This window comes from Nilaparvata lugens, chromosome 5, assembly GCF_014356525.2.
Source record: "Nilaparvata lugens isolate BPH chromosome 5, ASM1435652v1, whole genome shotgun sequence".
NCBI lineage: Eukaryota > Metazoa > Arthropoda > Insecta > Hemiptera > Delphacidae > Nilaparvata > Nilaparvata lugens.
Genome location: NC_052508.1, coordinates 57,574,572 through 57,585,261, shown reverse-complemented (window position 1 = coordinate 57,585,261; position 10,690 = coordinate 57,574,572). Strand labels below are relative to the sequence as shown.

At 34.3% G+C, this 10,690-nt stretch overlaps 1 long non-coding RNA gene across 1 annotated transcript; it reads left to right on the top strand.

Moving 5' to 3' along the window:
* The first annotated feature begins 9,016 nt into the window (after positions 1-9,016).
* LOC111059541 lies at positions 9,017-10,451 on the top strand. The gene is made up of 2 exons (XR_005571403.1): positions 9,017-9,310; positions 10,367-10,451. It is a non-coding gene; the product is annotated as an uncharacterized LOC111059541 (long non-coding RNA).
* The last annotated feature ends 239 nt before the right edge of the window (positions 10,452-10,690 follow it).

Genomic DNA, 10,690 nt, shown 5'->3' with positions numbered 1-10,690 from the left:
CGTGATGTGAACATCATCAGAGACTTATATTATTTTCTCATCAGAGTATATGCCTACTGCAATTACTAGCTAATTTGGAATTCAACTATTATAATACATTTTCCAATTGCAATAGTGATAAATTTACGCTCGTATTTATACTGAGATTTCCTCATCAGATTACATTGAAACTGCGAGGAATTTTGAATTAAACTGTTGTAGTAAAGTACATCTCCAATCATAGCAATATATTTATTGACCGAGCGAAGTGAGGTCTAAGTTTCAAGTCGACGGTTTTGCATTTTGTCTTTATGTTCCGCATTTACTGCGAAACGACGCAATAGATTTTCATGAAATTTGACAGGTATGTTCCTTTTTTAATTTCGCGTTGACGCATATATATATAAGGTTTTTTGAAATTTTGCATTTTAAGGATAATACAAAAGGAAAAGGAGTCTCCTTTGAACGACAATATTACCGTAAAAATCAGACTTTAGAATTATTCATCATAGATCAGCTGTCGAGTGGATTATTAATTGCATGCGTCATAGCATGCAATTGATATCTCAATGTAACTTGGTAAAAATCAGGTGTTGTGTGGACTATTAATTGCATGCCTCAACGCATGCAATTTCTATGCACTATTGATTCCATGCAATAACGCATGCAATTAATAACTAAAATAACATAGTATTGTCTCTCGACCTTTCTCTGCTTTGAACTCGTGCTGACCTGTTGCCAGTATGTCTTGTAGAAGATTATCTTTTGATGTTAGCATTTCTGATACACCAACCCCAACAGCCATTATCGTTTGCACACCGATATCTTGCCGACACGACATTCAGACAGGATTTACTCTGATGGACAGTATAAGAGGACGCTGTGCTTTATACTGGTCTACTGTTCACAGAACTACTAGTATATTATGCTCTCATGTAAATGTATACTGAGTTTGATAATGATTGGAAGTTCATATTTTTCATATTAATCCCATTCCTTTACTGATTTCATTATATTGACTCGATCAAATCAGAGTAAAATCATAATCGGTTAGTAAAATATAAATCATATCAACTGAGTTCGAAAACCTGGATTTGTGAGAAATGAATGAGAAGCTTCACTTTCTTCCCATGACTTTTGTACGTTAGCAATGATCCCATTTTATGGAGCTTACAATCAATTAAATTGACATCGCTTTCAAAAGCAATTTCCCTGTTTTAGGGGCTCTTAGCAACAAGCAGTTTTGACAAATGACCGAGTCATTTGTTTTGTGACTAGCGTTCTGCGCATGCGCACTAAGAAAGTAGTGGAGATGATAAATATAAAGTTGGACCAGCAATCATCATCGAGAACGCGCCGGACATTCAAGACCTACGACTAGCCCTAATCAAAGGACAGCAATATCTTTCGGCTGCACACTCTTGTACTTTTTCGCCCTTCGGGTCGGGCCATAAACTTGCACCAGACCGGGGCTTAAGCGCATCTACTGATTCCCCAACCCGTCTCTCCACCTAATTCTCTTGATGAAACTTTTCGTCCTGCCGGAACCTAATAGCGCATGTTTTATAGCTTCGAGTCCGTCCTAAGCCAGATAAAGTGGAACTGAGCCGTCACGATCGTCATCTGCCTACCATAATAACCTCTGAGAAGGATGCCATGCGAAAAATCGCCAATATATCCTCGTGTGTACGGTAGTCTTATCTGCACTAATAACTCTCTGTTGTGAAAATCGACAACGTCGACTGAGCACCGTCCAATATGTGGCATCGTCAAATGACAATACATAAAGTTTCTATCAAATCTATTAATCGATACGCTAGCGGTTTTTGTGGCGCACATAAAACATTGTAGAGTTACGAGCCTCCGCACACTTGGAGTCGGAGTGTCAAACTATCCGTGGCGCTTCAAAAATCTCGAAATCTAATAGAAAATTAAATTTCTCCAATTATGACTCTCAAAATGGGAAGAAATATAGATATCAGAAACATTGAGAAAATGGGAAATTTCTAGAAAGATTAAAAAATAAGTAACAAAAATTTTCAATATCAATAGTTTATTGAACAAATAATGATTCCATTCGTATACATAGATAATTCATGCTGCAGCGTCAAGAGTAATATTTATTGTTAAAGATTTCTTTCCATTGTCGACCAATCAATTTTATTGATAAACTGATAAGTCTTTCTGATTCTCAGAAGGCCAATTCAACTGAAATTCCTCCTCTTTATCAAAAAATTCAGTTGAACTCCAGTTTAGGTGGATTCTATCGAAAAAATTGATGCAAACATGGGAAGAAAATGTGCTAGACGGCCCTTAGGCAATCACAAAATCTTTTCATTGCTTTCTTCTTCCCATTAAAATTTTCGGTCTCAAAATTTTATAATTTTTTTCAAATTTTGGAATTTTTTAATTAATTGTGATTGATTTAATTTAGTGTAGAAGTATTTTTTTAAATTTAAAAATGATTTTTGTGTGTTTTGAATTGTAAATTGAGTGTGCAATTGATGAATGTTGTGACACATAACCCAGCTACATTTGGACTGTTGTATAAATTAAAATTGGAACCGTTTTGGGCTTATAAGCCTGTGCTACTTTTCTGTAAGATGTGTAATTATTCTGAATGATTGAATGATTGAATTACTTAGATAGCACGGCACGAATATTTAGTCCCACTAACTACAAGCATAGAGAAAATTATAGTATAAGAATATCATAAGACATGGTATAGGTCGGTTATGTTGCAAATTTCAAGCCGATTACTGTCGTGCTATTGTCCATTATTACTGTTTCGACCGGGTGATGGTGTAAGAACGGCAAAGTATGAGGGTCTTCTAGCGTCACATAGCTTCACGAAAAAAAATAGTAGGATTATCGGCTTGAGTGAAAAGTGAAATTTGGAACATAAACGCCCTATTTCATGAGATATCTTCTAATACTATCTTTCTCTATGTTAAGCAATTTAACTGCAATGCTAATCAGCCCAAAATGTTCACTCTTCAATATAGTCCCAAATTATTATCATCCATCTACTCTGAATGTGCAATACCTGTACCTGTATAATGATGAACAACTAGTTGATGAGAACAATGAGCAGTGAAATAACACCTAGTAGAAGCTGCAGCATTGTCATTACTAGGTCAGTACTAGTAGAACAGAAGCAGTTGAAGCACGTAGCGATCTCAAATAGAGCAGAATGTTGTTTAGTTGTCTTCCGACGGCAAATCATAAATTTTGACCTCGGTTTCGGACCCTTATACGCTTCGACTTTTCTCGGTTTCATTGTGACTTTTTTATATTTGGAGCTGAATCGTTGCACAAGAAATACTAGAGCTGGAAAGCTAGAAATGTACTTCCTCCTATAACATTTATCAGTCAATATAAATTCACTTCTCGACCTTACTACTTCTCCTCAGTCCACGCCTTCCATAAAATAACTTACCGAGAGAAAAGGAGAAAAATGCCGTCAGTGTGCTCTCGGAAAACTCCATGACATTTTTCCACTTGATGCCCGACGCTGTAGATTGTACAAGACAGTAAATAATTCTCTGCGCAGATAAAATCAATGGCGGCCAATACGGATTCAAGCTTCACTATAAATGTTCGAGTATCATCACTTTCCTCCTTTCATTCTTAACATTCCCGTAAAACTCCTACCGTTAAACTCTTACGATTCTTCCAGGCGGCTCCAAATAGCCGAATTTGAAATGAATACAACGTGGAAAATGATGGTGCTTGAATTAAACTCTTACGACTTTTCCAGGCGGCTTCAAATACTAGAATTTGAAATGAATACAACGTGGAAGATGATGGTACTCGAATGAAACTTCAACCAATTTCATGAAGAACAAAGTGCACAGAATCTATGCTGTCTTATAGATACGATTATTTCGGTGGATTATAATTTCTGTCAAGCTATGTCAAACCATGATTTGATCTAGAAAGGTACTGCATTACCTAATAATATGAAATGTAGCCTCCGTGTTGTTTAGTCAATAATCTGTCTATGATGCACTTGTTTTCCAACCAACTTGTTTCACTATTGGTAATTGGCAAACTGTTGGCTCCGTGGTCGCAGTGATATGCTATCGCTTAGATAAGTAAAGATTCACGCGTCTGCTCTCATGTTGTACAGCCGGGGAATACACCATGTCTGACATTCATGCAGTGTTCCGATTCCACTCCGATCCGATCACGGATGACAATGGCTAAGAATGATGTATATCACGAAAGTCCGTTCTGTGATCTGTCCCACCACCGCTTCTTTAAAAAATTGAATAATGATTATAATACATATTAATAAAAAATAGAATTGAAAAGTCCTGTTAGAAAATAACTTGCCAGGTGGTTTGGACACACCTAAAGCTGTACGTCCAATCATTTTTCATCATAATCATCCTCTAAACCCACGCAGAAGCTTGAAGCCCAGGTGGGCATCACCCTCAGCAAAACCAAACAAGAAAACAGATCTTCATATCATTCAATAAGTAATAATTGAATAATCTTATTCCTAAAGTTATTGTTTGCTATTTTTTTAAGTCTGCTATTTCTATACTTCTTATGTTACCTGTCCGTTTCGACCGATAACGATCATATTGGCTATGATACTTATGTTGATTGCGCTCCGGAATAATTAAGTGGATGTTTTTCCAAACCAGGCTCTCAGATTCGTCAGCCAGGATATTCTAAGCACTAATAAAGATTTTTTGAGATAAAACATATAGGAACAATAGAAGTGAACATATTGAAAGATAAACCGTGTAGAAATTGAGAAACTTCTGATCACAACCAAGCGCTTTCTCACTCGAAATGGATTTTCATCGCGCAAGTTGTTGAATTGTGGTAGAAGCAGATGAAGGAGCTAATAACGTCTAGCCAGGAAATTATGTTCAACTGCAAGAAAACCAGAAAGAGGCAGAGGAATGAGGAGGGGGTGAGGAGTAGCGGTGAGGGGAAAGGGGTTAAGAAACTGCTGCTGAAAGTAATTCCACTAGCGGTGGTTAATGGTAACATTTTTATTTTAATTTCACCACAAAGACCATCATTAATATGTCAAGGAGACCCCGCTCCCTAACCATCAGCCAGTTGCTTTGTTTCTTTGCGACCTCTCACAACCCGATGACTTCATTTACTTTTATTGTCTGCTCAACACAATGAAATATGCTCCAGTAAGGATCTGAGTATGCAACTGAATGCAATTCCAGATCCCAACAGCAGGATGAATCTTGTGGAAAGACTGAGAACAATAATGAAGATTTGAGATAATGAGAAGCGCAATGTCTCATCATGCTCAAGAAATGTGCTTTCCATCTGAGCAATCATGTCAGTACTGTCAACACTGGCTTAGTCTTAGCACTGTGAAAGTAACAGGATCTGGACCCTGGAATCAAAATAAAATTTTCATGGTAATACATTTTGTGACATACTTTTCCAATTGTTCTTTCCTAGCAGAAGGCTTGGAATTTAGTAAGAAGGACGACTTGAGTGAAATAGTCAGCAAGACATTTTCATTTCTCAGCATTGGACATGATGCCAGCGAACAATTAATTAGGTCACCATATATTTAGTGTCAATCTCTGTTTTTCCTTTACTTTAATCTGAAATTTGCAAATCTCCCCTCTTACTATCTTATCCTGTACTGTTGTATAACATATATGATAGGTTCTAATAGAATATTCTTTTTCATCTGCACACAACATAATTCATTAACAAATCAGTTTTCACATAACTTTATGTATATAAATCTATAGTGTGATTATAGCCGATCATTGTTTAAGTAATTATAATTTATAAATAGACATTTTTCTCAAGTGTTAAGTGCTACGCAAATTGACTTAAACTGTATTGCACACGACCCTCCTCACACACAGACTCGTTCTAGGTGAGGAGTATTATTCTTTCAAATTATTGAAAAGCAAGCATTTCAATTGTTTATAACATTTTGATTTTTGTGAATAAAAACGTTTTTCATTTCATTTTAAAGCCATAGGAATAATATAATGAAAGACTTCTCAAATTATGAAGAAACATTACAGTTTATTACTCGTAGATTAAGAAAGAACTTTTTTCCCTTGTAACAAATTATCAATTTCTCAATACATCTTGGTTATCAATACATCGATACTATAATAATGTAGAGATCTGGCTTATACACGTACGGAATAGGAAAATTATGTTTAAAGCATCATCACGTCTGAACTACTGGACTGATTAACATGAAACTGCACATAGATTCTTAATTAATCGAGGATGGTTATAGGCCTATTTTCAGTTCGCCAGATCCTCAGTGCGTCCAGTATGTCAAGTCGATTAAGTTTTTAATTGGACCCTTGCGGAGCATGGGTTACCTGCTAGTTTATCATTATAATATGATGGAATAGTTTGCTTTTGTCCCCACCTCTATGGTGGAAGAATATCTTAATAATATTGATATCAGATTCCTTAGTTCATATCTTCACAACTTGAAGAATGCTTCATCAAATTGACAAAAACCTAGTCAAGCACATTGTAATTTGTAGTAGTCAAGTTTAATATTTTAGATATTTACCTCTTCAAAGTAAATTGACTTCTTCTAAAGAAGTAAAATATTACTCTCGATAATTTGTCTTTGAGAATAGTCCGGATTTGAAAAAAATGAATAAAAAAAAATAAATATTAAGAAATAATTACCGTATATTCCATGAATGACATTCGTATAACATATTCAAAACAAACAGTGAGTTTTGCTAATGAAAGCGTGATTCACTAAAACTGGAAAGAACTGAAAGAATTCAGAGGTGCTGATAGAAATACGTTGACGACGTATCAATGAAACATTGTTATTATTCTATGTTCTTATCATATTACGACAATAAATTTACGGATGTAGAGTAAACGTCTAGCGGAGCAAGGCCAGATAAAAAGTTAAATTTTGGTGGTGAGATTCTCGGTTGAACTTTGAAGCTGACAGTAGCTTCTGTGATAAGCAAATCACAAACCTGGTGATTTTTATCTCGATTGTTAAATTTTTTATGACATGAATAAGCAGATAATTGACAATGGGTCAACTTATGGTATGATTCAATTTTTCATATCTCCCTTCCACATTTCCTATAAATATGATTCTCATCTCCAATTGAAACATAACCCAGCTTTCATCTGGTAAGTAAACAACTTTCTATTCTCTTTTTGCTTTAAGCAAGTCTTTTGGATTATACTCCAATATCGGGGCACCGAGCTTCGCTCGTTATTTTTATTTATTGATAAACAGAACACAATTCTCTAAAATGATCGTGTTTATATTTCACAGCTGGCTGGCTATACGTCATCTTATGAATTTCGGGGATGCGATATTTTGATTTTCCACAGAATCACTCGCTTACTTTTTACTATCCACAGACGATGAAAGTCTCAGCTGTTTCAGCCAAGGATGAATTATCCTTTTCAGCGAGTTTTCCAAAGGATGAGAGCTAGTGCAATCGAATTTTTACATCATAAACCTACTATGTTCCAAATTTCGTGAAAATTTTCGAGAAAACCGTTAGAACCGTTTTCGAGATCCGTTGAACTTAAATAACCAGATATCCTATACTATTAAACGAGCAACTTCTGTTTATATGTTTATATGTTTGGATGTTTAGATGTTTAAATGTTTATATGTTTGTATTTCACATGATCTCGAAAACGGCTCTAACGATTCTCACGGAATTCAGAACATAGTAGGTTTATAATATAAAGACTTGATTGCACTAGGTCTCATCCCTGGGAAAACTCGCTGAAGGATACTAAAAGGATAATTATTATTCATCCTTGGAAAAACAGCTGATAATAATTATTCCGTCGTCTGTTGGTGATGAAGGGAGTGAGCAAGTTCATGTGTGTGGGACTGTGTCAAAATTATGACTCAGCTGTTGAACTTTTGTAATCATTCAATTAGGTTGCAAAAAAGCCTGGTTATTTTCAATCCTGATTAATTCCAGTAGATCCATCTTTTTGAAATGATCGTCTCTGATTTGGTTCACGTGGAGTTAATCAGTATTAAGAATTTAATCGGATTTTGTGCAACTGGGCCTTTGTGAGGGAAATTTTTGTACTCCTCTGGGAATTAATCTCAATTTACTGTGATTGGATAGAACATTTCTGTATGAATGTTATTATAATTTCTTCTTTCGTAATAAATTTTTTATGCTTTTGTACTCCAGAGCGAAGTTCGGTCCCCGATATTAAATATAAATAAATAACCAGATATAAAAATACAGAAATTGCTCGCTTAATATAATAGGAGGATTCTACTTGTGTGACTCAGTATCACCTATTCTATCTCAATTTCTAAATAAGTTTCATTTCGAACCAATTTCATTTATTCACACTCACCTATCAATCGATTCCAATAGACGATCATTTGAATGTATTTCTATTAGTAAGATAGCAGCTGTGGTAATAATTGATTCCCATAGTGAGGTCCACATTATAATGGCAGTGTTTAATTAGCAATGGTATTGCTATCCTTGTCTATCATTCAACAAAGCGGATAGCGCTATCTCTTTCTCGCTTTGCTCTGTTGCCAGATCGTCTTTTAACAATGTAGAATTAATAATTAATTAACAAAATATTTCATCTTAGTTATGGAAATTCATTATGAAATTATTTTAAAATATAATTTCTTGTTTAATAAAATATAGTTGATTATTTTAAACGAGAATGAATCATTAATACTGTATTACATCAATAAACCTGGATCAGCTACCGTCTATAGAAGGCATTGACAAGACAGAGGATCGGCAAGGTTTTTCTCCTTTATTTATCCACTGTCATTTTAACATGGATCTCACATTATAAACATATTCAAATATATATACATACTTTTCCAAAAATTGTTTAACCCTTTCTACGGGTGAACCGAGATCACGTTGCTTAATTAAGCTGTGCTATTAGTAGTATTATTCAGTACTTAATTATACATTCAATTCCACTGTCCTTGAAAAATAACTAAGAAATTGTAAACTGTGGTATATTACAGTACAAATCGGAATGGTAATTTAAATAATGAATTAGTCCAGTCATAATCACAGTTACATTGTTGCTTGCAAAATGTATTGCAGTTCTAGTGGAGTTGCTTTGATATTGTAGCTCTTATATCTTCTCTTAATCTTCCAACTCTCACATATATATAAAATTTTCAACCGTACTTGTTAACTATTCTATTTTATTCAAAGTCTAATCGATTTCCATTCTATTTCAGTGCATCTGTTCTATATCGTGCTACAAGTAGCGAACCATAACCAAACCTCATAATGGGCAAGGAAAGGACCACCGTCAACATCACCCTCATTGGACATCTGGCTTAGGCCTGAAAGTAAGTAAAATCCAGCATAAAAATAATGGAATCCATAATCCGTCTTATAAGATTGAATTCATGGCTTAATTGTTTATATATTGTTTATATTTGCTCGTTTATATGAGTATTGAAGAGCGTAATTGTATTTTGAAAAGTGAAAGTGATATAGCCAACATTTTGATTTGGACAGTGTGGTATAAATTGGAAATGGGACAGTTTTGGGCATGAGCCTGTTGTGCCTTTCCTCATGTTAAGTATTTGTACACAATGTGATAAATAAATGAAGTAAATTTTAATAATATTGTTGTACTTGCATGGTCCATTTGTTGGTAGAAATGGAATTTCAAAATGTAATCGGAAGGAATGATTAAAATTCACTCGTCAGATTGGGGAGAATTGCACTAATGATACTTTATATTGATCTTTTTTCAAGCCACTTTGTGAAATTCTCACGATATCAAATTTAAACTAGACTCATATAAGTGGGATTGAGCTAACTATCTCGAATCCTAGGATTGGATCTTAGATTTATATGAATTCTAATTATTGACTCTCCATCACATGCTTGCGTTGAGATTAAAGTATTCATTCATCTATTGATTTTCAATTTGAGAATTGGAGAATTTTGATAGGAGAATATTCTAGTAGAGGTAGAGAAACAGTTTATAGTTTTTCTCCATTTCCATTATTATATCAAGGAATTTAGGAAACAGTGAATTATAGAACTGAAGTAAATATTATTGAAATTAATATCAATATCAACTACATCACAAATTAGAAAAATTTGTTGGTTATTTCTTAAATTTGTATTGTGGTAATCCAAGTTTGTACAAGCCAAAACAAAAGTTCTTCCAACTACAGTATATTGCAACTGATGAATGTATAACTCAATTTTTCTTATAATGAGAATCGTATACCAGTTTTTTTCACTTACACAAATCTCGAGTGACTAATAGAGAAATTAACTTTCATTATATTGGTTGGAAGTATTTGATAGTCAGAGGAATTTTACTTAGATGATTACTGTAATATATTTATGAGTTCTGATAGTTTCATTTTTCTCTTTTTCCACAGAATGGATTCTTCTAGAAGATTCTACTCCCTCAACGACTGAAAATGGATTCTGAACTTCAAACTTCTTGGACAGGACTATCAAAATAAACTATTGAACAATGATTTTCTTGCAATGCATGAATTTATCTTACAGCTTCAAATTTAAAACCGATCAAACAATTTACAATCAATAATGTACTTTTTGGCAACTTATAAATAAATTCCACACTTTCAAAACAAATAAGATCTTCTGCTCTTATTCAAATTCTCCATCATTTCAACTAACTCATCTACTACACTAGTAGTGTACACTACTCCACTACTACACTTATCTACTCATCAACT